The sequence below is a fragment of the Larus michahellis genome, chromosome 4 (genome assembly GCF_964199755.1).
Source record: "Larus michahellis chromosome 4, bLarMic1.1, whole genome shotgun sequence".
In the NCBI taxonomy this organism is placed as follows: Eukaryota; Metazoa; Chordata; class Aves; order Charadriiformes; family Laridae; genus Larus; species Larus michahellis.
In genome coordinates, this window is record NC_133899.1 from 6,459,583 (window position 1) to 6,486,194 (window position 26,612).

The 26,612-nt window shown below is 44.7% G+C and overlaps 1 long non-coding RNA gene across 4 annotated transcripts in view; it reads left to right on the forward strand.

The window, feature by feature from the left end:
- LOC141741798 (uncharacterized) overlaps positions 1 to 26,612 on the forward strand; it is a 201,610-nt gene that overhangs the window by 120,271 nt on the left and 54,727 nt on the right. For 3 of the 4 annotated variants that reach the window (XR_012586474.1, XR_012586473.1, XR_012586472.1), the window contains 3 exons: positions 4,292 to 4,539; positions 5,209 to 5,380; positions 13,332 to 13,495. This is a non-coding gene — a long non-coding RNA (uncharacterized LOC141741798). Of the gene's footprint in view, positions 1 to 1,946; positions 2,874 to 4,291; positions 4,540 to 5,208; positions 5,381 to 13,331; positions 13,496 to 26,612 lie in introns of those variants that run through there. The other variant, XR_012586475.1, reaches the window with a different exon arrangement.

Here is a 26,612-nt window from a genome sequence, read left to right on the forward strand (position 1 = left end):
ATCTTTATTCCTTCTAATCTGCCTTTCTCTGGGTGGCTTCCGCTGTACTACAGCTCCCATTGGTAGACATTATACTTGGGAAAACTGCTTTCTTGTTTTTTTTTAAAAAAAAGGCTGGGGGGGGGCGGGCAGGGAAGAAAGAGAGGGGGAAAAAGGACTTGAGAGCCTATGGCGAACTTAATTAATATCGCTGGAGGGACAGCAATAAAGTACTTAACAGGGCTATAGTAAACCTTGCAAGACATGAACAAGTCAAAATATTATTGACGTCTTCAATTATTTGCAGTTGTGGGGGTTTTGTTTTTTGGGGTTTTTTTTTTTTGTTTGTTTGTTTTTTCTCTGACGACTCCTGAAAATAATAAAGCACTTGAAAGTTCCGCTTTCACTTGGCTGACCCAGCGCTCTCGCAGCAGCACGGTGCCTTACCCCGGGAGGGAGCTGAGCTGGAGCCAGCGAGGGGCGAGGAGCGCTGAGAAAGCAGAACGCGCAGTCCCTCAGGAGGGGAGCAGCTCGCAGTCATCTCTAGGGGCTCTTCCTGCCTGCCCTGTATTATTTATTTTACTATTATTAGCATTTCTGAGACACCAATCACTATGGTAACTGGGTGCCCGTAATAACTTTGCATTTCTCTGATTCTTTTCACCAACGGTTTCTCTGTACTTCACAGTTGCTAATTACTTTCACCACTCGCTCGTGGCCCATTGCGCGCTCTCAGTTATTAAACCTGAGGACTTCTTACGGATGGGAGGACAGAGGTGCGGAGGGGTAAGGGCTGGGTCTTTATGGGTCTCCTCGCTCCTGGACCCGCCGCTCCGCAATAAACCTGCACTTCAGCGTCTTTCCCTGCTTCCTAGAGGCGCGTTGCGATAGGGACTTAAACCAACAACCCCCTGTGGGCTTCATCTTTCTCTTCAAACTGTACCCGTCACTTTCCTTCTTGTCGAGCCTTTGAGACCTGGTGCTGGGAGCCGGGGAAGGCTTTGGCTGAACGATCTCGATGCAGATATTTCTCACAGCTCTTCATGAGTGCGTTTTGCATCCAGCCTTGCGTAGACAGGCACAGCGAGCGTGGTGGCCCCATGGCGAGTTTAAAGAAGGACGAAGGGAGGACCTCAGCAGTCCTACAGCTCAGCTGTGCCCCCGGTCAGCTTCAGGGGTGCAGGCAAGGCTTGGCCGCGCGGTGTTCAGCGTCCGAGCCATTCGCTGAGGGACGACTGCTGTGACCCACGGGAGCGGGTTGGCTGGGTGCACCTCGGCGGAGAACCCCCGCACACAGCGGGGTCACGGGGCAGCACTCTCATCCCTGCGTTTTGCCTCTGTTCTCAGCAGCAGTCAGGACTCTGTGGTTGCAGTCACCCGCTGGCTCAATAGTGTCATTTTTAATCCTTTTAATACTTCTCTTTTTTAAGATCATCTTAGCTCGGGGCCCGTGTGGAGGCTGAACGGCAGGAAGCCTGTAAGCCCTGGGCTGTGGAGGGGACGGAGGCAGTCTGCAGCAGCGCCGCGCTGCACATCACGGGAAGAATTATGGCTGATTTTCACATGTATCTATAACATCTGTGTGGCTAATAAAATTGACAGAGTTTGTCATAATCAGCCTGTACTCTCCAGTGAGAGAATCACGTCTGAGCATTTGGAAATCTCATGCACAGGCAGTTACGGAGGGAATGCGCTGCGAAGATTAAGTTGTTTCAGTGTGGCGATGGATACCCACGCTGAAACGCAATACCTGCTCCTGCGCTGCGACGGCGGGGCTCTCTGGAAGAGTAGGTTGTTAAACGGAACACGGATGTTAGCTAAAAAAACACACATTTACGTGGGCAGCCGCTGTCACAAGCGTGCGTTTACATGCACACTATTGCACTAGGGTAACATATTTCTAATCCAACTGAAACTAATGTTGCATTGAACAGCCCAGTCCCCCCAGTCTGGGTGAAAAAGGGAAAGCCCCCATCAAGAACGACATAACCTGCTAGTCCTCCGAGGGCAGAAATGTGAGAGATCGGCACGTTTGGTAAAGTTGCTGCTTTGTAGGAAATCGTACAGTAGCATTTTGTAATAACAATACTTAATGTGCTATTCAGTGGTTTGGTTTTTTGTTGTGGGGTTTTTTTTGGTGTTTGTTTTTTTTTTTTTTTCTGCTGTTGTGATGAAGAGTAGGTAAAATCCGTGTTGTGTTGCCGGATCAAATGTAATCAGCTGATAGCTGTCAGGTTCCCCAGGAAAAAGTGGACAAATAATGCTGTGATGACAAATTCTCATCCCATTCATTTTATAAGCAGAGATATTTGAAGTTTCATATGTGATGGATTGAAAAACAGTACTCAAGAGGGATTCATGCGTTCTGTATTTATTTGCTGCATTTTGTTGGCTGTGGGTTTAAACAAAATTGGTTTTGCATCCAAAATGTAATCTGAATGCCTGCGAACACAAGAAGGCAGATGAACACAAGTCATTTGGGCATCCAATTCCTTCGCATGTGCATGTAAACGCTTCTTTTTGAAATATCGGGGTGGGCAACATTTAGCAGTTTGTTAAAAATATGAACTCTGATTTTTCAAGGTGATGACTTGATTTGCTGTTAAGTCTGGAAAATGTGGATTTCTGACTGTGCCGGTTCTGTACATCCCGCCTCTTCACAGCCCTGGCAGCGCTGTGACTTAAAAACCTCTTGGAGCGCATTGGAGTCCAGAAAGGATCCGAATCAAGCGAACGTCTGCCGTAACTCCCCTGTCTTTCTGGGGTGGATGTAGCCATTCCTGCTCCACCTTTTGAGAGAGCGTTTTGGGGCCTGACCCAAAACACAGATTTCTGAGGTTTTCAGATCAAACCCACGTTGCCATAAGAAGCAAGCGCTGAACTGCCATTTAAAAGTGAGTTCAAGTCTTTTATTGTTTTAGGTCTAATGATAATAAAGACGAATGCATTGGATTAATAATGCTCCTACCTTGAAATTTAATTTAAAATCCCTTGTAATGTAATCACATTTGGGTGTGCCATTACCCAGATGGAGAGAAATTTGTTTTGTTGAGAAATTACTTTAGCATAAGAATGACTTGAGTTTATTAACAGGGAAAAATCATGACTCCCCTCCCCAACCACTCCCCGTGCATTCCAAAAATAAGAAACTCATTTCAACATGGACATTACTGGTTAAAAAATAATTACACATAATGAAATGTCATATTTCACACATACTCCCTGCAAACCACGCTGCTTAGTCTTCCCCAAAACACTGCAGGGTGTAACCAGCTCTTTCTTCCTCCTTCATGAAAAGAATATTTCACAATGGAATTGTGTGATGACAAAAAAAAAAAATGATGCTGGAAAAGCATCGCTACCCAGAGAGGCATAAGGAATTGCCACAGGCCACTGCGTATAATACCACACAATATTAAGTAGTCATTGTATCTCTTTCCAAGGCTTCATTCTTCTTTTGCGACCTACAGCCTCAATGAGAGTTTTTACAGAAATAGAGCGCCATGGAACAGCAAATTAGGGAACCGTGTCATTTGACAAAAAAAATGCTTGGCTTAGAATGTTGGGGTTTTTTTTTTAACGTATCTTTCAGCCGCTGTCATTAAAATTGTTAAATAACTTTAGAAATGTGTTTTGTCAATTACCTTGGGGACAAGTATAAAATATTGGCCTGTTAAGTGCGTGCCACAAAAAACCAAAACTGCACAGGGCGAAGGCCGCGTGAAGAACTTCCCCAGGTGGGGGTTTGCCGGCCTGGATGCGCCTCAGCACACCTCAGCCTCCTTACGCGCGGGGTTTCCACTGCGGGGACAGCGCTAATTAGTTGCGATTAGATACTCGCAAATCAGGGAGACGCTTTCCATAAATGTCTGTTTGCATTTAAGAGCGGATTTCTACAGAGATTCCGGCGCCGACAAGCCTCCCTCCGGGAGCACTCTGCGGAGCGCGGATGCCGTACCCGCACGTGCCCAACGTGTGCAGCCCCCGGTGTGCACCGCAGCCTCTTCACTGCCGAAGTCCTCCTTGTTTCTTCAAGAAGGGCTTTGCTGAGACTGATGCTCATTTTGTTAAATACATCCAGTACGTGAAGAAACGTGTATGTCGTTCTGCCCGAAACAGAATCTCACAAATAAATTTTGTGCCTGAGAACGAGAATATTCAGCCCATACGGTAGTGCTAACTCACTTCTAATTTTGAATTTCTTAATGCGGGCAACGCTGAGTATCTTTGGAGACGGGTATTGTAGTTTTATGCACTTAGATTTGCTTGGATAACATGGTTTTATTCGTTCAATATCCCTTTTTAAATACAGAGCTGAGCCCGTGACGTTACAAAGAAAAGAGACTGCTGGAGATTATCTATGATTATCACGACTGCAGTAGACTGGGCTAACGGTACTGAGTTCAAGTTCCTGTGGCAAGATTTTAGCAAATTCCAGGGATTTTTGAAGACAGCAAGAGGGAAACCAAAACTGTTTCAGTGTTCTTTACTCCTTGAAGCTCCATCCTGAATTGAAATAGGTAGAACTGTTGGAAAAAAATGAAAGGACAAACCAGGCAGGTGAGGAACTGATTGGAAACCACAGGAACAAAATAAAGACAGGGAAAGAGATCTGACAAAACATTTTTAATTCTTTTCCTTGAATAAAACAGTTATGTGGAAAAAAAATTTTAAAATGCTCATTTAAATATGGAAATTTTTAAGATGTTAAACAGACTGAATTCTCTCACTTTAATGCCCCGACCTACTCCTGCCTATAATTAACAGTACCCGATGGCAGCATTTATTAACTCCTGTAACAATTTGTTTAGAAAATTATTTTGTAAAATTGCAGTCTGTTTTTTATTGCTGTGCTTTGCTGGATGGCTGGGAGAGGTTGTACAGCCACCCATAACCCACTCCATCCTCAAATCCAGGCGTGCTTTAGATTCTGAGCTTTGAAAACCAGCTAAATTTACACCCAGCTTGCTCTGGAAATAAATCTGCTCATTTAGATGAGGTCTCATTTGAAATGGCTTAGCCCAATAATTAATCATTTCATTCTCTTTATATATTTGTGGGTATTTGAAAGAAGTTTGATTAGTTACCAGTGATTACACTTCCCAACACCCTGCAAAGGAAATAATAAAATAAAACCCGTCAGGCTTTTGGAAAGGATTGCTGGGGCTGAATTTGGGCTGAATTTAATAGCGACTTACTAACTGGCAATTATTCGTCTGCCTTTAACAGGAACTCCATAATGAAAGAGGTTATCGCCCAGGAGTTATACCCAGTGTGTTTTTACATCCTGCGATGGGAAGATAGCGCGTTATGAACGAAGCAACGATGGCTTTGACGTCCCCCCTCAGGCCGGGCCGGCAGGAGGAGAGCAGCGATGCTGTTTTGGGTGGCACGAGCGCAGGTACCCACCGCCCCGGCCTCCTCCCGCTCCCTCATTTGGGCTAGAAATGCAAGAAAGCAGACAAGCTTCCAGCTGCTTACCTGTTGTTTCTAAAGGCACTAAATTACTTTAAGGAGTCCTGAGATTCGGGTCTGAAGATGTTTGCCTAATCCCAGGGTTTTTTTTGCTTGGAAGGAGCTGCGGGAGGGGAAAAGATCGTGTCGGTCTGAGTAGATATTACACACCTAATGCTGCCCGTCGTTTCTTATCTATATTGTGGCCACAGTGGATGAGTGTCAGAGTTCGACATACCCGTGCTGTTTAACCCGGTGCTATTATCACAATGACCTTAACCAGCTAGGCAGTTCACAGAGTAGGCACTAAACAGAGCATGAGATGAATTTAATGGATTACTAGGGAGTATGTTATTGCAAGGAAAAGCACCTGTGGAGCAACATATTTACCTCAGTTCCACTGAATGAGCATGTTGAAAGTGAATTGGCACAGCCTTCTGCTTTATGAAAGGAAGTATTTTGTCATTCTTCATGCTTTCATTAAAAGGATTTAAGGCAGAGGATGCTGAAATGGTTCTGTGTTGGCACCAAAAAAAAAAATCCCAGATTAATAGTGAAGCTTGAAAATAGTAAAGCATCTGATTTTTGCTTTTTCATCAACAAGCCTAATAAACCAGGATGAAACTATTAACATACAAATAGACAACCCTCTGATTAAAACAGCAGCAGCCAGCCCAGCCTGGAAAAGACCTCTTCACGCGGAAAGCAATTATGATGGCGAATGTTGTCCAATTCACTTCCATTTGCAGCAAACCTAGAAAATCAAAATGTAACCAATCGTAATTTTGCAGAAAACACTGGTGTTATTTAAAAACTAAGATGCTCTTGATTTTTATGATGAGGATTGGCATTTTAGAGGCCCCTAAATCTCCTGCAAGGTTTTACTCCTTTGAATTTCTACTCTAGACATACACTGTAAACAAGGAAAAGTAAGCCCTCGGGATGAAGTGTTGTGGGAAACCTCCCCAGGGTAAAGGCAGAAATTATCCTAGATTATACAGCTATAGTACGCTTACTTTCCTTTCCTGCATCTCCCCCAAGATGATCTATGGGAAGAATATACTTATTGACTTAACCATCATTTAACAATCTGCCTCCTGACGATGATAATCTAGTGGAAAGAAGTTTCCTGATTTTTAAAGTCAATCCAAGGCAAGTGATACCTCTAAGCTATTTCAGCTTTTGCACAGAAGAAATTTTGTTTTGTCATGAAATGAATCACTGGCACAGGAGAATTGTCCCTCGTGACAAAGCAAACCCAGTTTCCTGTTTACATGGACCCGAGCGTTCCTTGCAGGAACCATCGGGAAAGCCTGGCCAGAAGCATGTACCAAGCCCTTTGGAATTCCGTCTCGCCCCGGTTCAGAAAGGGTGTAAATACATGCCTAAATCCCTCCTCGTTTAGGAAAGTGCAGAGGCTCGTCTGTAATTTAAAGCATGTGTTTAACTCCAGTTGATTTCCGAGGTGAACACATGCGTATGTTGAGATGTATTTTTTCTGTGTCTTCAACCTACATAGACCCAGCTCCTGCTGGAGGAAGGAGTCAAGGTGCATTTTTCCAGGTGGAGGTAGGGGTACCTATAAAATTATCTGAAGGAATCCATTTCACCTGAGAGAAGCAGTTCTCTTGGATGTTTTAAAAAGAGATCTTAGCATGGTAACTCCAAAATGCTGACACTTTTTGGTATCTGCCCTAGTTTTGACATGGAGAGAAGTATGCTTTTAACATGTCCATGAGCTCACCGTTCAGTTTCCTTTTCTTTTCCTAAAACTTATTTTGAATATTCCTTTCTAGCAGGACATAAAACGGGTAACTTCTCACTTATTTAGGTGGTCCAAACCCTGGTCGTCATATATTACAAAAGAATTCGGGGCTGGAGCACGGTGGAACATGATTTCTGTGTCACACATAGTTAAAAACCCAATTAGACAGCTAAAGTAGCCTCCAAATGTGCAGACGCTCTTTTGCGCTCCAAAATAGTTGCATCAGCTATCAATCAAGTGGACAAGTGATGCAGACAGGCAACTGAGGGTTTTCATTTGCGAGTGATATTAATTGTGGGTGTAGAATGAAAGATGTAATAAGTGATGAAGGTGCCACTCAGTACTTGGATGAAACACTTTCTAAAGTTAACTCCAACTTACAAAGAGGACACTTTTATAAGTAAATAAAATTTCATCTCGGCACTGACCACAGTATGTTCTTGAAAAAATGTATAGAAGTGCCCACTGATTACTGTTCTCCTTGATTTTGGTTTTCGAGCGCTGTGTTCTGGCTCACTGTTCGTTAGTCTGGAGTATGTGGGCTGGGAGAGCAGCGTTCAGACTTCAGTTCAGTATGCAAGGCAAATAAATCATGCAATTATCTGATACAGAGTCACAGAGTAGCATCATATGGAAACCAATGGTGCCAAATCAAGACCACATGTTTTTAAGAGGATTATGAACTTAAGTGATACGCAGCTAAATGTCATCTATTCGCAAAGAATGGAGGAATTTGAAAAAAATCCTTTTGAAGATTCTAGTGAATATAGTAATTGTAAAAACACTTGCCAGGATTTTTCTGAGGTCAGTGTCAAGAAGTCTGAAATTCATGCAGCCATGACGCTGTTCTTGGTAATCCTTTCTGAACAGGATTCCTGATCGCCCTTCACTAGGGCAGTCATTTCCCCACGGAAGATGGGACATCTGAACCAACGATTTCAAGTGATTGCCTCCACAAGTTTTCAATTCTTTAAGTTTTTTATAGATCTTTTTAAAAGGGACCACTCTTTAGTTACAAGGATTTAAAATCTAAAAGTCTCAGAGATGCTTTCTGTCGGGTTTTTTGTTTGGTTTGGGTTTTGTTTTTTTTAATAAATAATGAATTTATGGCATTTAATTCCCTATGTATGCAGCGCCTTGACAAAAGACCTTTATATTTTCCCTCTCTAGATGCTGAACAGAGCTCTTCACCTCACGTCTGTTGCTGAGGTCTACATGCGGTTGCTAAGCCTCTGCTATCACATAAAAGGGTGGAGACAGGGTAGCAGTTTTCTCTGGAAGAGAGACAGATGATCATGCCAAGTCGCATAGAAGTATTGGCAATAGCTTTCCTGGGGAGAGATTGAGACAGCTTTTGACAGGAGCCAACACCCATTTTCAGATGAAAAACGTTCATCCCACCATCTATCTCCTTAGTCTCTTCTCCAGCAGACGCTTCCCTGGGAAAACACCCACTGCTGCGTGTCTGAGGCCAGTGGAGATCCTGTGACTTGCTCTGCGGTTCCCAAATCTGCAGTACCCACCCTGCCTGTGCTCGTGCTCTCTTTTTATTGCATTTTTGCCTGCATGAAATAGTATGAACGGCCAACTGGCTACATTTTAAACATAAGAATGTGAGCGAAACAGGTTTCTCCCTGCTTGTTTTCTTGTTTCCATAGGCTTTAAGGTGGTGTCTTGTCTTATTTGTCCCAATACGAGTGTGGTCTTCATTTCATATCATCTGACAGTTTGGGGTTTAGAGTGTCCCATCTGCTGGCAGCAGGAGTCTAACGGAGCTCACATCTCCTGGGATTGATGTGGAAGGGATGAGAGGGAGCCTGCGGTCGGTACGTGCACTGCTGGTTCAGGCAAAGTAGACTCTGCATACACAAATGACATAATTTTGGCTAAATTCAGGCCCAAAGGAGTGACTCTTTTCTTCTGTTTTTCTCTCACGTGTGTATTTTTAGACTAGCTATGGTTTGGATACTAGCTCGCAGAAGTCCCATTCTCTGAACGGTTTGGGGTTGGTCTTGGGACAGGGTCATACAAACCTGTTCGTTAGTTAACTCTTGTCAGCTGAATTCAAAGCCATTTGTCCAGGTCTGCTATAGAGACCCGAAACACATAGCCAAGAGGTGTTGGCAATTCCCAAATCATCTAAACTGGCATGGACAGATGCAACCAAGTAAATAGTCAGTTTTAAAGCTTCTGTGTAGAAGACACTAAAGATCCTTGTAACTAAGTCATTAAAGTACGTTTTAAGAGTGAAAAAAGGATGAGAGAGTATTTCCAAATACACAATTCAAAATAGACATTACAGGATTGCCAGAAATTTTTGTAAATCGAGGAGAGAGCGGTATATCCCATTTAGATAACGGAGCAGGAAACGAGTGCTGCGAGCTTTGGAAAGCCCGTGGAGCACAGGGATGGGGATCAGAAGGCAGAGGTAAGGGAAGGGCACTTTGTGGGCTTTATTGTGTCCCAAGACTCCGCATCCTATTTTCTACACTAAAGGAACACATCGTGTTGGTTTGCTGCAATAAGCAGGATATTGTTTAAGGTTCTTTTCCAACAAAGTATTATCAAGGCGTTTTTTTTGTTGTTTTGCTTTTAATTGAGGGCAGCAGTAAAGTTCAGAGCACCATATGCAGATGTTACAGGGGCACGAAAGTACAAGATAAGGTGCTTCCTACCACAGGAAGGCTATTTTAACAGTTGGGTTTTAAGCTGATATTTATGAAGGAAGGAAAGTCAAAGGCAACAATAATTAATGTCATCGTTATGGTCCAGATTTTCAAAGAAACATAGTGGGATTAGGAGCCTCAGTTGCTTCAGCTTTTCAGAAGCCTTTAGCACAAGAGTAGGCAGCGTTTGCAAGACAACGAGCACCAAAATCTTGGGATTTTTTTTCTAATTTTTATATAAGGAACCTATGTTCTGTTCAAGTATACGGATTGCAGATGGAAAAGAGCATTAACAAAAGGGAACGTGAATTCACAGGCCTCACCGTTTTCCCTCATTAATGGTTCTCAGCGGAACACGCTGAGCTTTGTGCCTTCTTATTTATCATTAAAACAATTTCTGTTATTTGCTGAATGCTTAAAATTTCTTTTCTTGATAATTTGGGGAGGTTGCTGTTTATCATGGGGAATGATAAACAAAAGCAGCGAAAGTCTTTTCAGATGGGTTCGTTTGCAGCCCTATAGAGCTATGCTTCATGAGTTTATTTGCATCGTCAGTAGAATCTAAACTAATTTACTTCATGGTAGGGAGCGCATGTTAATGACTTCACTGGGTGGTTAAAGGTAGTGCACGCCTCCCTCCTTACTCAGAGGTTCTGATCTACAGGCGGGTCAATAGATCAAAACCACGTGCTAACTCATGGGTGGTAAGGACCCTTTGCCAACTGGATTCATGGTGGCCATGTCATCCTCCGTAGATACTCTTGCACATCACAAAAGCTGCCGGTGTCTCTGCTACCACATCAAACAGTCCAAAGGCAGAATTAGGTGCAGAAACGAGCTATCTTCCTACCCAGCAGGACGAGGGAGAGGAAGGGAGGGAGCTCCGTTGGCAGCTGAACAGCATTTATGCTTTCCCAGCTTCCTCCCTTGCGGGCTTGTTCTGACTTCAACAACTCCCCGGCCTTCACAGGCTTGAAAAACTGCATAAAGGGAAGCAAAAGAAAAGGTATTTCAAGGAATGAAATTAAGAATTGTAAAGATCTTTGAATAACTAGTGTTTTCAAACTGGGTTAAAGCAGACTTAGAGTAATCTGACATGATGTAATCCTAGTGAAGTTGCAGGAAAGCAGAAATTAAGTATTTATTTGGGGTATTACAGTGTCTGGTATAAGATATTGTTAAGTACTGTCAGTAACTCATTATATATTTATTTTAAAAAATAAGAACTTAAAAGAAAAAAGAAATTTCAGATTAGAATGCAGTTGCTGTACATGCATTAAACATGCTTCTCCTTCTGTTCCACTAATGGATCCTGACTGCCAGAACAGCGAAACGAACCATTGAAATTAGCGGAACTAAGACCCAGATCTATTAAAAATTTTCATTTCCCTCCAGTGTAGAATTTCAGACAGATCCCTGATTTCTGTGAAGCATTTCCAAAGTCTCGCAGCTATGCTGTGAAATGAGTTTTCTGTCAAAGGGAACGAGCGTGGTGGCAGAAGCCATCAAGTCTTCTGCTTTCCTAATGGCCAGGCAGCGAAGACATGAAAAACAAAGGCTGAAGCATCTCTAGTGGCATCTCACTAATGCTGGTGGCGAGTTGAGGAACTACTGGGGAAAGAAACAGCAATAGCAGAAGAGGCTGAGAAGAATGAAGCAGTAGTCATCGGCATGGAAATATGCCACCTTAATTATACCGGGTTCTAAAAAGAACTAAATCAAGGCAGATGTATTGTACTGACAGCTAAAACTAAGAGGCACAAGCCACCCATTTAGGCTTTGCCACCAAGCAGGAGAATCTGAAGTGTGGTTCCCCAGTCTCATCAGAGGTGCCGGAAAATAATACCTCTTATCTCTCAGGCCTTGGTGATCTCCCGCTGCTGGAAGAGTCACCAATCCGAAGATTTTCACATTCTGAGCTAAAATCAGAGATGGAATATTATTGCAGTTGGAAACTTATTTATGAGTCATCAAACAAATAAAACATGCAAGGGAGCTTACTGACTGTACCAGTTATCCTCTTAAGGGGAAAAAATATTGAGGAAATTAACATTAAAATATGCTGCAGAATTGTCAACAATCCGATCTCCAGTACAGAGCACTTATCAGGAAACCCTCCAGTATTAAGTTATGCTTCATTTTTGCTGCTGCCCAAGCATGCTCTGCTTTTGCCAAAATAATGGAAGTCTGAGCCTTTGCTGGGAATTTCCGTACTTCTGTGGCTTTAAGTTATATCCTTCAGTTTTCTAGTTTTTTTTTTTTCTTTTTTGGTAATGGGAAGTTTTAGTGCCTGGAAAATTTGAGACACTAAAGGAACCCAAAAAAATCTATATGTAGGAGAGGGTTTGGGTTTCTTCTGAATCCTGGTCAGACTCTGGAAAACAGGACCAAACCTCAGAACCAAAAATTCCTTCATGATTTTTCGACGTTTCTGCTACTGCCGAGTTCCAGGGTCTGGTTTACATTGGGAAACCTTGACTCCTGGCTCCAAAGGGCTCAATTAGTCAAAATGGTTGGCAGATGGAAAAAATAATTAAGTTCCATCCAGTGTTTTGTACAATAAAAATAGACTGAAGACACAATGGCCTTACCTTGAACTTTGCAGGCCAACGTCACGTAATGATAAAGAGAGGGTCAGCTTTTCAAACCTGGATTATCTACCAGCACGCGTACGGAGTGCCAAGCTGGGCTGCAAGGGGGAGAGGCACCAGCATCGAGCAGGCTGAGGGCGTGATTATTAATTTAATGATTTTTTAGCTCAGATTGAAGAGTCAAATTCTGTCACTGAGAAAAAACTTGACATGGATATTATGAGATTACCAAAACCTCACAGTAGTAGTAATAACAATAATCATCTGTTATTTGAAGAGATGCTGAAATCCATGGAAATTTTAAAATATTATTCTTAGAAATCTTTCTCCTAGGTGCTTTGTCTTTCCTGAAAGTGACAGAAAAGCAGATAGATAATGCTTTTGACCAACAAATTGTTTTTATTTTATGCTTAAATACAGACTTAGATGCCCAACTTTAAGAACTTGACTTTGAAAATACAATCATGGAGCAGAAACATAACCTGTGCCCTCATTTGACATCAAAATTATTTTTATTCCAGCTATCCCATAAGATGGGTGGGGCAAAGAATTATACCTGACATTAAACAACTGATCATTCTGAATAATTAATATATTCACAAAAAAGGAGAGGCATATAGGGAAAATTTGCAAATGGGGAAGTGTGACTTATTGCACAAATGATTTATTACAAATTAAGGTCTAGGGAAAATTTCATGGCCAAACCGATGTTTAGGATAATAAATGATATAATACAGACAATAAAAAGTGGACAAATTCTCCACCATTGTCAATGACAGCACCTGGCAGTACAGGGCAGATGGACTTAGAGATTTATCTCTAAATTACTAGAGCACAGCTGAGGTTCTAGATTGTAATGTTAATAATGTTTTCCAGAAAGCGTAAGAGCTCCACGTATCCGCACTTGTGCGTCTACGGTTTTACATCCGCTCTTGGCCATCACTCAGTGTTGGATGGAACTGGATGCTTAACATCTAAAGAGGTGGAGAAAGAAATTGCATTGCTGTCCGTGCAAGTCTGATCAAGCTCTGAAAGGTGAGGTAAGTCTGCTTCCTATTGCTCCCGTCCTTCCTTCTGTTCCCTAAACCTTTACCACGTCCGATTGCTGTCTCTTCACCATCTCTTTCGCTCTCCCGTATGTCTCCTCCGAGGTTACACTGCCTCAACGGGGCTCTAGCCCCCGTTGCCACCAGACGCTCCTCCATGGCAGCAGGGCTTTGCTGTGCGTCTGAGCGGCGGTGCTGATGCAGGGTGAGGCCAGGCGTCCGCGGGGTGGCTCCCGACATGATATCATGAAGTGTTTTGGCAGCGCTGGTGTGGTCGAACCACGTGACTGGTGCTGCAATGCCAGCATTTTAAAGAAGTGATGTTCACATGTTTGCGATTGCTCTGATGGTTTGGGCTCCTCTGAGTGTACAGCAGATGGCCCCCACCTTTATCTTCAGGGAGTGTCTCATGTTCATTTGTGGTGGTAGTCCAGAAAAGCCACTGAATGTATCCCAAGTTGTATGGTATTTAGAGGGATAAAGATATTCAACTAAGCCTGGGAATCATTAGGTGGCTGCCTTGGAGCCACGGCTGTTTGGATGGGGCTCAGTTTCACAGCTGGCAGAAGAAGGAGAATCGTTTTCTCCTTCAACTGCTAAGACTGTCAGCAGCAAGCTTGCTGAACCACCTCACGGTTCTTGGAGGTTCGTGGGATGATGGGGTGGATGTCCTGTTCAGTGGGCTCAAGACATCTTTTTGGTGCGTGTGTGTGAGGAGGTGTCTTTAAATTTGGAGCCTGCTGTCTGTTGTTTCATGGTTTGGGTCAGAGCACAGAACGTGTCTGATAGTCTCCTGGGGATAACGGTGGTGGATCCTGGTATTTAAAGTAGGAGGTGGCAAGGATGGAGGGTCTCAAGAGCCAGAATTTTTCCTTTGAATCATAATATAAATTCACTCCACCTGAACCTCCAAGTGAACCTTCAGAGCCCTGATTTCTCTAGTCTCTCAAGGACCAAGCTCCTGGGTTCAGCCTGTCCCGATGCACGTGCTTCTGACTTGACACAGCCGTCCTAGAGGCCAGGGTAAAATCGATGTATACCATTGCGTTAAACCCAGCGAGGATTAGCAGAAGGGATGTGCTAATGATTTCCATGTGAATGTGCTGCATCACACCAGTCCTACAAAGAACAGAAATAGTTTGGTAGAAAACCGGCCTGCTTTGCTTTCCACCTCGGACTGCTCACTGCCAGGCTATTACTCAGGGCAGGGGCTATTCCCTGAGGTGCTGCTAACATCACCGGGGCGGTGTGAGGTGTGGTACCCTGCCCTGCGAAGGCAGAGCCGGTGCTGCACAGATCAGAGCAGGCAGCACATCTTGATGTCTACTGCGACTCAAAAGGTGAAGGCTTTGATGTATGTCCAGGACCTGGCCGCTATGATGCAAGATGCACTGCAAAACCTGCTTTTCAGGGAGCGCATCTGTAACCAAGGGATCTTTGCAAACAAAATCTTGTCCATCAGGAAGCCTGTATCAGTGATTGATCCTTGGGAGTTCCTGAAGAGGAGTTCCTTGTCCTAGATTTGACGCTAGTATCCTCCAGCTCCTGGGAAGCCCAAGCCTGTCTCGTGCTGTTACATGAATAACCAAAGCAAAGGCGCTTTGGGTTTTCCTTCCAGCTCAAAAGCACTTCAGTTCCAGCATCAGCGCTCCCGTAGAAAACGCTAAAATGTCTTTTTGGGTGATGTTTTGTAATTGAATTTCGTTGCAATACCTCGCTTACGAAATGTACTGCGCTGAAAGCCTCTAGGTTTTCACTAACGGAGCAGCTATGCCAACTGGCTAAGAGAAACTGTTGTGACAATTTTTCTACTTTTCTCACCTGCTTCTCTGTAACTCACCATCCTCAGGTTTGCTTCTTTTCACTAGCCTGGCTCCAGCTCTTCTCTTTGGCAATGCTGCCGGTTGCTCTCCTGTGCCCACGTGCCCGCACGCACACACACAGGCTCAGGCAGATGCTCGTAACCTGACTTCACGATTCACCCCTCTCCCGTGCTAATTTTAAGAAAAAAAAGGGAAGGAGGAGTGAAAACACAAGTGTTACACAGAGGACTGAGGCAAAAATAGAAATCTAAGGATGTGGTGGTTGTAAGGGATGCCCAGAAATTTCCTTCTGGAGTCTCGAGTCTCTTTTAATCATCTCTCATACTTTGCTTCACTGCTCTCCTTTCAACTGTTCAGGCCAGGTTGCTTGGTAGACTTTTACTGCCAAATGCTGTTATAACCAAGCTGCTCTGATCTTTAGCCAAATCTTAGGAAAGAAGTGGGTGTGCTGAAGCATTGGTGAGCCAGTGAGGGAACTCTACCGTGGCTGGAATGGCAAACATGACTGTACAGATGAGAGCCGCTGGAGTAGGGCTACAACGCTACCACGATTTCGGCTGCTGCATGCAGGAAAGAGCAGCCCTGAATGTCTAGAACCTGTGGCCGTTTTGCCTACAACCACCCTGATGTTAGCACAGAACCCGGATAACACGAACAACATCTTTTAAGGTACTGGGTACCTGAGACGACCGTCTGGGCTTTGCTGACGTGTCCCCGGGCTGTGCTGACTAAGTGCAGATCCCCGGTAGGAATAACTGAGACTGACTGAAACTTGTGCCCACGCCGTCCTGGAGAGGAATCATCGAGCAGGCTGAAGGGCTCCCGTTGGGCTGTCAGGGCTGCGTGCCCCCTCCTCAGGGCTCGGGATGGGCTTCATGGCGGTGCCCAGGTGGTTTTGGGCAAGGGCAGCCGGCAACGTGTGGCTGGAGAGCGAGGAGAGGCAGAGCTGGGAACACAGAGGCTTTCCAAGTTCATCCTGCTACAGCACGTTAAAGAAGGGCTGAAACACCATTTAAACATACTAATTTCTGCAAAACCGTGATCCATTCTAATTATTAAAAGAAATACTCGAGCAAAAGAACAACAACAACAAAAAAAAAACCCCAAACATGCTATTTACAAATGCAATGAGCTTACAGGTTCCCAGATCTTACGCTGACTCTGCGCCGCACATCTGCAATAAGGGTGGCTCTAGTTGCTTAGCAGATGCGCTGGAGTCATGTAGAGTTCAAATTTACCCTACCCATCAAGATGCAAATCCCAAATTTCGTTTAGCATCGTCCCATTGGTAAGGATGTTACGCGCAGGTCGGGATTCTGTCTCCCCCCAAGCCCTTTAAATGTGTTTATTCATTTTGTTTATTTTCATTTCCCAGTTTCCACATGTCGCTCAGTCAGATTTTCTGTTAGCAAGACTGATAGACGAATAACATATGTTACCCCACAACTGACCTTGAAGGGGAACTGAAGAAACCGTCTTCCCTAGGGCTGAGATGTAATTCAGACACGAGCTTGCTCTGTAGAGGTCCTTTCCTGAAAAGACGCCGCCAACTGCATTGCAAGCCCTCAAAACGTTTCTGCCGGTATTGATAGCAAAGTGTGAAGTGCGTACCAGGGGGATGGCGAGGATTTAGCCTTCTGTGCCATCCCTCCCTCAGCTCTCATAAGCAAAGCAAACAAATTATTTGTGTCTTAGAAGAACCGGATAATTCAGCCAACTCGAGTTGTTTCCTTGCAGTCCTGGCTTTTCACCTGGGGGAGTTGGTTTGCTGATCCTGCCCAGGTTAAAATGACTGAAAATCAATGTGGTTTGACAGCTGCGGGGGGAAAAAATAGATAAACGTATGTACAAACTGTTGAGCGACAAAGGCTCTTCAAGCAGATACAAAAAGAGACACAAAAAGAAATTCTTGTCTATGATCTTTCTTCTTGATTCGTGGTGGTGTGGCCGGTTCCAGCCCCATCTGACAGGGTCAGTCTGCCTCTTCCCCAGTGCTGGCCGCTTCCTCGCACACCCTGCTCAGGAAAAAGTCACAGGTGGGCCATGCTCCTCTACCTTTTCCTTGTGTGGCCGAGCTGGGCATGTCAAACCGAGGACGGGTATGGACGCGTTGCCTTAGCCTAATGTTGCAGTCTGATTCGGTGGTACCCCCTGCTCCACTGCTGAGCTCGCTTTGCCTTTGAAACAGCAAAATGTGGGAGCCCTCATCCATGGGGCCCAGCTCCTGAGGTCATCTGTGGGGGGGTGTTGTGGGTGTCACTGTGAAACGGAGGTGGTGCGAGAGCCTGTGCAGAACTGGAGAGTAACGCCACGGGTCTGGTTAGACCCACTTGCATTTACCACTTAGACCAGTGGTCTGGGTCATGGAAACGAGGTCTAGAGAAGCAAGTCTAGTTTTAATTCGGAGTCACACAGCTCCTGCAGGCCAGCTGGATGCTCAGAAGTTGCCGAATTTCGAGCCTTCCATGCTGGAGGCTCCACCTCTTTTGCCTGTCACCCCCCATAGGCATCAGCTTTCCTGGTCCTGCCACCCTGCATTGACCCCAGGAACTCATATAAACTCCCCCCTTTTCTTCTAGTATCTCCAGGCCGTGGTCACTTTTCATCCACAGTTCGCTTCTGTACCTGGGGAACATGATTGCTCTGCTTCCTACAATAACTCAGAACTGAATTACATCTTTGCCCCAAGGGTTGGGCAGTTTGGGAAGGGGCGGTCCATGTGAGCAGGTTTCATATACTTCATACCCTTCCTTGTTAGCTTGCTGTCACCCTCACGTGAAATTTCAGCTCAACGCTGAATTACAGGACAGAGAGGAGATAAATGTTACGTTCAGCGTGACTTGCCGGTTCTGACACACAGGAGCGCTAAACACGTACGCAGACAAAATCCTGAAGTCATGCAAATTTGAATCCAAAACCCTGCCTCCCCAGTTATCACTTAGTAACAACTTCATATAATTTTTGCCGTGTAATTAAAATGCCTTTCCTGAGCCAAAAATGAAATTTTCTTTGCAGCAGGCAAGTCTTACATAAAATTAGTTTTCTCTTTAGTTTCTGTCAGTTGAGTGTAATTTCTTTAGCTGTATTTGAAGGGACCCATTGTGGGAGGTAACAGATTTCTATCCGAGTACTTTAGGTTAGTGGGGAAGGAGAAAAGCAAACTGAGTACTTAGATTTCATCCGGGCCCCGTATCAGCCGAGGTGCTAGGTTCAGTGGATGTTTCCACAGGTTTGTGGCTACCACGTATCATTGGCACTGTACGTAGGCAAAGTATCGCTAACGAAGCTTTTATAAACATTCGTTAATGCTCACGGCAGCCCGGTAATACCTCCTGTTATGACATCTATTTTAAGGAGAGGTGAGCAGGGTCACGTACACATTTTCTTCATATTTTCATACCGGGGCTGCTGATTTTGGCTGCTTTCACTTTTTTCAGCTCACCCATGACTTGCTCTCCAGCAGCGCTCAGCAGCTTCTGGGAGACCCGGAGCTTTTGATGGCCATCACCTTCTGCCGGTTTGGTGTTTGGAAATCTTCCCCTTGTTCCTTTCCCCCTTCACCTCCCCCTGAAATCGCTGTATGGCAGTTTAGTTGCCACTTTTGGAAATGTGGGTTCCTGTGATCTCTTAGATGTGCCAACGGGCTCACTGGCATTACAGGTCAGGATTGCTGTCACCACCCTGAAAATGGCTGTATTGGCAAAGGAACAAAGCTCAGAAAATAACATTTTTGAACCTGTCAAGTCTGATTTACGGAAAGCTTCCATGATCTAGAAAAGCAACAAGCAATGATTGCTTTCTGCTCCACCCTAATTTTAATTATAAAAAATGCTAGTATAGTTTTCCAGTTGACATCCCTGTAAAGGAAATAAGTAGGGTTGGAGTAAATCTTCCAAATAAACATATCTCTGAGACGTAAACATGGTAAATCTTTTCTTTTGAGAGAAATATAAAGAATGGTTAACGTAAAATATGCATATAATAACATATTACCCACAGCTTCTCATGTTTAAAAAGATTCCATATGCTGGGAAAACCCATAAAATAAAACCCAAGAAATGCTGCATCCCCTTTCTATTAATTTGAAACACTCACTTAATGGGGAAAAGGAAAAAAAAAAAAAACCAACCCAACAAACTGGTGGAACAGAATTATTTTATTTTTTTCTTAGAAAATCCCAAACAAATCAGCAACTCCAACATTCCAATCTCTTCATCCTGTTTTTAGTGGTGTATTAATATGTAAACTCAATACTTGTGTTGAAAAATAGATTTGGGTAAGGAAAAATGGTAGCAAATTCCAGGGTGGCCTTGCTAGCATTTTTGATTGAAAAAACTTGGAAAAATGTTGTTGTTTTAGGATGATGAGAAGTGCTGCCATCTTTTGTGGTTTACCCAGGATTGTCCCAAGTTTAACTGTTGTCTCTGGTTTGGTTTAAAACCTAAAAAGGGGCCAGTAACCGTGGCTCCCTCTCTCCCCCCAAATCCCCCATTCTTGCCCCATATTTAAATGAGTAATTGACTTCAAAATAGGCTCGCTGGAGCAGCTTTCTGCTAAAGTACCCCGAATAAAACAGTCTGCTTTTCTTACGTTTTTTAAGAGGAGTTTCTCTCTCCAAAAAGGTCTGTTCCCTATGGTTGTAGGCTGCATCGCTGGGACGGTGCAAGCTGGGGAATAACACTGGGACTCAGCGGACTTGGGCCCTGGGCTGGTTCTGCTCTTGACTTGGTTTATGAGTTGGAGCAAATCGCGGTGTTTCACTTGACGTCATTTGTGATCCCCCCGCCCTGTTTTGTCTGACGTTTTCACACAGAGAACGCTTGATGTGCGGGTGGGACAGAGAAAGCTTGATGTGTGGGTAGGTGCTGGTTGCTCCCTGGCAGGGGCACCCAAAACACTTCCTCCAAGGAATGGAGCAGAGTCCAAGAGTTTCAAGATGTGGATGATGACTGTCCTGTTTTATACCACAGCCCAGTGGTCGGAGGCCATCCTTGGAGACCTTTTTTCAACCTTTTACCCCCAGTTTTGGGTATTTCCAGTTCTCATCCATCACTCTCCTGGGAACCTCTTGATTTTTGAGCTTTTATCTTTGTGAAGGGTCCGGGCTCCAATGCAGCTGCAAATTCAAAGCTCCTTGTGCCTCAGAGAGGCCACGAGCGTGAGCAGAGCTGGGGACACGGCCGGGCTCAGTGGCCTGGAGCTCTGCCCTGGGAGAAGCAGCACACACTCACACCCCACGCTTAGCACCTGCAATTAAACAGCGGGGTGTTTAACCACTCCGATGGCAGCCAAGGAGGTGCTTTCCCAACCTGGGCACCCCAATTCCACCTCCGTGCCCCACTGATCATAGAATCACAGAATGGTTCAGATTGGAAGGGACCTTAAAGATCATCCAGTTCCAACCCCCTGCCCTGGGCAGGGACACCTCCCACCAGACCAGGTTGCTCCAAGCCCCGTCCAGCCTGGCCTTGAACCCCTCCAGGGATGGGGCAGCCACAGCTTCCCTGGGCAGCCTGGGCCAGTGTCTCACCACCCTCACAGTAAAGAATTTCTTCCTAATATCTCATCTAAATCTCCCCTCTTTCAGTTTAAAATCATTACCCCTCATCCTGTCACTCCACTCCCTGATCAAGAGTCCCTCCCCATCTTTTCTGTAGGCCACATTTAGGTACTGGCAGGGGCTCTAAGGTCTCCCTGGAGCCTTCTCTTCTCCAGGCTGAACAACCCCAACTCTCTCAGCCTGTCCTCACAGCAGAGGTGCTCCAGCCCTCTGATCATCTTCGTGGCCCTCCTCTGGACCTGTTCCAACAGGTCCGTGTCCTTCTTGTGCTGAGGTCTCCAGAGCTGCAGGCAGGACTGATGGGGCTCAGCTCCGACCACAGCGTGCCGCCGGGGAGGGGGTTAAAGCTGAGGCGAGGGCTCCCAGCTGCGTGCACTGGCTGCCGGCGCTGGGCTGGGCCAGCTGCCCCGAGTTAAGTAATTCCCCCCAGTCAGCTAGAAGAGGGCCGTGTCTCGAGCACTGGGATTAGCGCGGGGTGGGGGGGAGTTTGGTTTTTGTGGTGGGGAAGGAGGTGGAAAAAAACCCACCCTGCGTTCGGCCGATTCCTTGCTTGTGCGGTGTCTAGGGAGGGTTTGGGCTGTGCAAAAGCTGTCCTGAGAGCAGCTCTCTTTGGCAGCGGGGTGAAGGGAAGCCTGACCCACTGACTTCGTTTAGTATCTAGGCTGGGGAGATGCTCGTTTAGCCCAAAAGCTTGGGTGAGGCAGTCAGCTGGAGTTCAAGATCCAGGGACTTAATGTCCCATGACTGAGTGTAGCTTGTTTGACCTGTACTGCAGATCTCGAGAATAAGGAGCAGAAGTATTTTTATGGTATGTGCTGAGCCTGCTCTCCCTGACTCAAACACCTCCTGGAAAATGAATAATTGAACATACATGTGACTGTGTATAGCCCCTTCTTCAAACACAGCCTGAAACGGGGCAGAACATCTTCCGACTTCGTAGGCTTTTTCTCCTGCTAACTGCATAGGACTGGCTATAAAATCTGTAGGGACAAGGCTTTATAGCAGGGAGCAGGCTTTTCAGCCCACGCTTCTGAGCCGTGGCCTTCAGTTCTGAATTTTTTTAAGCTAAGCGGCACGGTGAAATTCTGCCTTCTAACTGAGCTGGAAAAAACAAATCAATTCTGATTACTTTTTTTATTTTTTTTTTTTTATTTATTTGCCAAGCCACACTGCTCCCCGCTAAAATCAAGCGATGTTACTATTGGCACAGCGGGTTTAAGCTCACGACTGTGTTTTGCATGCTTTAATAAAGGAGAGGCTGATTGAATGAGATTGTCTATTAGTTGCATTAGATCAGCAGTTTCCTCTTTGTAGTGATGCAACAGATTGTTCGCCGAATAACCCAGTAAGAATAGACTCAGCGTGCAGAGCCCTGTAAACTGTCTGAAGAAAAAGTTGTGTCCTTTTTTTTTTTCCCCAATTGCTTCCAAGCCAGTAGCTGCTTCTAATATTCCTGTAGCCGAGTACGAGCCCAATGCCGTGCCTAGCACACGTCTCGTGTTTGTCGAGAGCTGTAGCAGTTTGTTAGGGGAAAGGGATGCTGAGGAAAGCAGAGGGGTTGGTTGTGCGAGGAGCTCCCTGGGCTGCGTTTTGGGGCATCTTGGTTCGATTCCTGGCTCTGCTACATCCTTCTCGCGTGATCTTGGTAAAGTCTCTTAATCTGCCATCTCAGTTCCACAGACGTCTGATAAGAGGCACCATCTTGTCTCTTATATGTAGTATGTATTGAGTAAATGCCTGCAGTATGTATTAAGTATAGGCACGTAGTATGTACTAAGGCGGTAAAGCAAGAACCAATTCTGTAAAGGCTGCTGCGATGCCCAGGACACAGGGTCCTGATTTCACTGCGCATCAGTCGCAGTGCGAAACCCAAATGAATTCTGTCCTTCTAATTCTTGACAACGTTCGTTATCTGAATGCCAAGTTTGGGTAGATGCTTATTTTTAGCCTGCATATTAGAGTGCGAGGAAACGAGAGGGGAGGATCTCCCACACCAAGCGTTTTGTTTTCGGTATAAATACCTGTCGCACAGTATTACGGACAAGTGAAGGGTTCTTACTGCTCATAAGGTGTTACGGTAATCCTTCAAGGAGTCCTTTTAATGAATAAACCAGGGATGCTTCGTAAGTCGTTTATTAAGGGTTAATGATGTATCTCCTCTCTTTGGCATCATTCCCAGCCTAAATCAAGCCTGCTTCATCTCATATGGATATGAAAGACAAACTGTACAGATTGAAAACATCTGTACACTGAGTGAATGAACCACATGGCAGCAGTGTCATGCAGAGATTTACTTAAAACTGTCCCCTTTTGTTTGACTTTAGAGGAACAGCACAAATAAATACAGTAGGTTCTGTTTAAACAAAGAGGACTCTGATCAATAGAGGTTTGTATAGCTTACGACCTTCAACTATAAACAAAAAATTGGGGTAAACCCCACATGTCTCAGGTCAATTGCCATCTTATTTACTTTATTACACCACTAATGTTCAAATCTGTCTTGCATATAAAATGCTTTTTACAAGCCGCCTTGCTTTGCTTCTCCATTTTCACCAGCGATAAAAGGGAGGGTTGCGTTTGTTATTCAGAGCAACCTGTGAGCGTGAGGATGAGTGTGCCGTGAATTTGGAGTATCGGCGTAAGCTGAGAACTCAGCCAAACCAGTTCAGGCAAATTTCTAATTCCAGTAGATTTTGGTTGAGCTCTCCCGTAGCTTTCTGTGCTTTTTGAGGGGCTTGAAGCAGCCGCAAAGAAAATCCAAATGGTTTGTGGCTCACCGTGGCCAGACCTGTGCACAAGGAGCAGGACGGAGGCAGTGCTAGATGGAAAGTGTTCTCTGCTCCAGCTGCAACAGGGGTTATCCCTTCGGCACCGACGCTTGAAAATATTTACAAATATCTGCTAGGGCCTGACCCTAGCTGTGAGTCTTTATTGTTATTATTTTTGTTACAGTCTCCCAGCAAGATTAAGTAATTCCAAATACTGAGGGGATGACACTCCTGCATGTGTTCTGCCCTCATATCTCCAAATAGCTAACTTAAATTGTAATTACTTTTTTTCTGGCACGTTTTCTCATTTTCTAGAGGGGAGGGACTGTTATCGTGTCCTGTGTCTGTCCATCCTTATCTTCCCTGGCTAACTTTTAGTTCTGTTGGTCAATTTTAACAGAAGACGAAAAAGGGGGCTGTCAGGGGGAAAACGTGCCTACACAGGTTTATGAAAACCGACAGCAGGTAGAGGAGAAAGGCTCCAGTTGTGCCTTCCCCAATGGATAAAACTCAGGAGGCGTCAGAGGAGCCAGTCAAGACACACAAAGCCCCAAGAAGCCAGATTTATCAGCTCTGCTGCTCAGTTATTCAGATGTTTTTCTTTGCTGGGGGCATTCCTGTTCCCATTGACTCCAACATTTTCAGCCTCAGTGTTATCTGCTCTAATCTAGGAAATACTTCGCTTCTCCTTCAAGTGCATTTTCTCGTGGAGTTCAAATACTTTGGTGGGTAATACGGAGGGGTAAGTCCCACTGGGCATGTGTCTTTCCTCAGAGCTTCGAGAGATCTGGAGAGATATTTCTGGAGGTTGTTTGATTTTGAATTTATGGGTTGGGTTTTTTTTTTTTAGGTTAAAAAGAAAAGAGGACCCAGGCTGCTTGCCTGTCTGTGATCTCGTTCCACTAGCCAGGTGACTTTTGATCCACGAAGCAGCGTCTCTGCTGCATACCTCACAGGAAGAAAATCTGAGAGACGTTTAGGTTTTGCAACTGAACAGTTGTGCCGCTTGTCTTGCTTCCAGCGTTTCTTCACCGTCCCCATTTAGGCCCAGAAACTAGAGCTGCAAGTTCTAGTCTCAGCAGTAATGTCTCCCCCGTCATTAAATAATTGAGTTAGTCCTGCAATCTCCAGCCCGGCAGTCAGAGACACTACCTCATAGCTGGTGGGTCGCTGGCAGCAGGTTTGACAAAACCCTTCGGGGATGGCTAGTGGAGGCTCTTTCCTGGCAGGTCCCAGCTTGGTTTGTTAGGCCAGTGGGGAGACAGACGGGGCTAACCACGCCGTGCCCATGCCAAGCCACCCCGGCCAAGATTGGTTACGTTTTGGCTGTACCTTCCGGCACAGCCTTAGAAACACTGAAGAAGAGGCTGTGGTTCTTCGCTGAATAAGGGAAACAAATTTAGGTCCTGGAGTCCTCAGGAGATGCTGTTTTGCTGCCCTCTAGGCAAAGATGAAAGTTTAAAACATGGAAACTACAGAAAATGCTGTTCTGAGCACACCAAAGCAAAGCAAGGCCTTGGGAAGGTTGAAAGACTTTTGCGGGACTTCATTAAGGTGTGAGTATAAAATCTTTAAAAAGATCTCTGGGCTCAGATAATGAAGATCCAGTGGTGTACAACAAAGAATTATCAGTAAAGGCATCATAATTACAAAGCACTTTTATATTAAAATGATGTCATGTAATAGGTTGAAGAACAAGAAATAAATAAGCTGTGCAGATCTCCTTTATCGCAATAATTGGTTTCTTATGCGTTAGGCTGCAAACTTCTCATATAATTTCTACCCTTTAATGCTAAAAACATATTAAATAAAGACTATGAAACTATTTTAACATTTCAGTCGTATGCTTCATCTTGAGGATCCCAAAGTGCATCACTGAAATGCAAATCCAAGGGAGCCATGGAAATAGAGAACAGAATGTAGAACGAAGGCTTAACAGGGAGTGTGTCACAGGGCTCCGTGGGAAATATCTAACCTCGTCTAAAAGTGTATGAACTATTGCATGGAGGACCAGAATTTTTAAAATCAAATATGTAGCGGTCTGTCTTTGAATGTTGAGAATTATCTTGCAGGTCTTCTTTTTCCCTGATATCTGCTCCCCAGGATAAATCTTCATTTCTCCCATGTGAAGGATGATGCTGAGATCTGCCCGTGGAAGATTACATTCTAGGAGCAAGAATCAGAAAGGACCTTTGCTTTCAGACTTTCCTTTAAGAGGTCCACAACTTATTGAGCAAAGTGGAATGAGATGTATTAACCTTTGGAAGATAAAAGGTAATCAGGACTGAACCAATGCTCCCCGTGGTTAGACCACAAGCTTTTACGAAAGCTTTACGATCCTTCTGTGCATGTGTCTCAGCAGTTCCTAGGAAGACATTTTCCTAGGTCATACATTATTGGGAAAAAAGCCAAAACAACAGATAAAAATAATAGTTGATCCAGAAGTGTTTGTCTCATCTCCTAAACCAAAACAGATAAAATGACCTTAGAAACAATTGGCTCTTGATGGCTGCCCACACAATGCAGAAAATGTTAAGGAGGTGGAAAATGAGCTCAAGTTCCTATTATTTGTGAATCAACACGTTATTGTGTTGTGAATGTTTGCTCCTCTTTTGTCTTTGTAGGCAAAAGATCAAATTTTCTTCTCAGTTTATCAGGATAAGAGAACATTTTGGAGATAATTTGGAGAATACCACCAGGCAATAATCTTTTCAACAGCGCTTTGGTGGTTTCTTTGACAGTCTAGGGCACCGAGACAGCCTTCCAGCGAGCTGCAGGAGAGCCGTGAGCTGCGTGACCTTCCTCTCTTTACTCGGTGGGGGCATGTCTCCATGCTGTTGTTGGATCTTTTTTATCTACTTATGCCACTGGTGACCACAACCCCCTTCTTTCTCATCTGGGTTCGAGACTGACCTGCGTGACTCCTGAGCTGCGTTAGATCTTGACTTGTTGTATTTCTT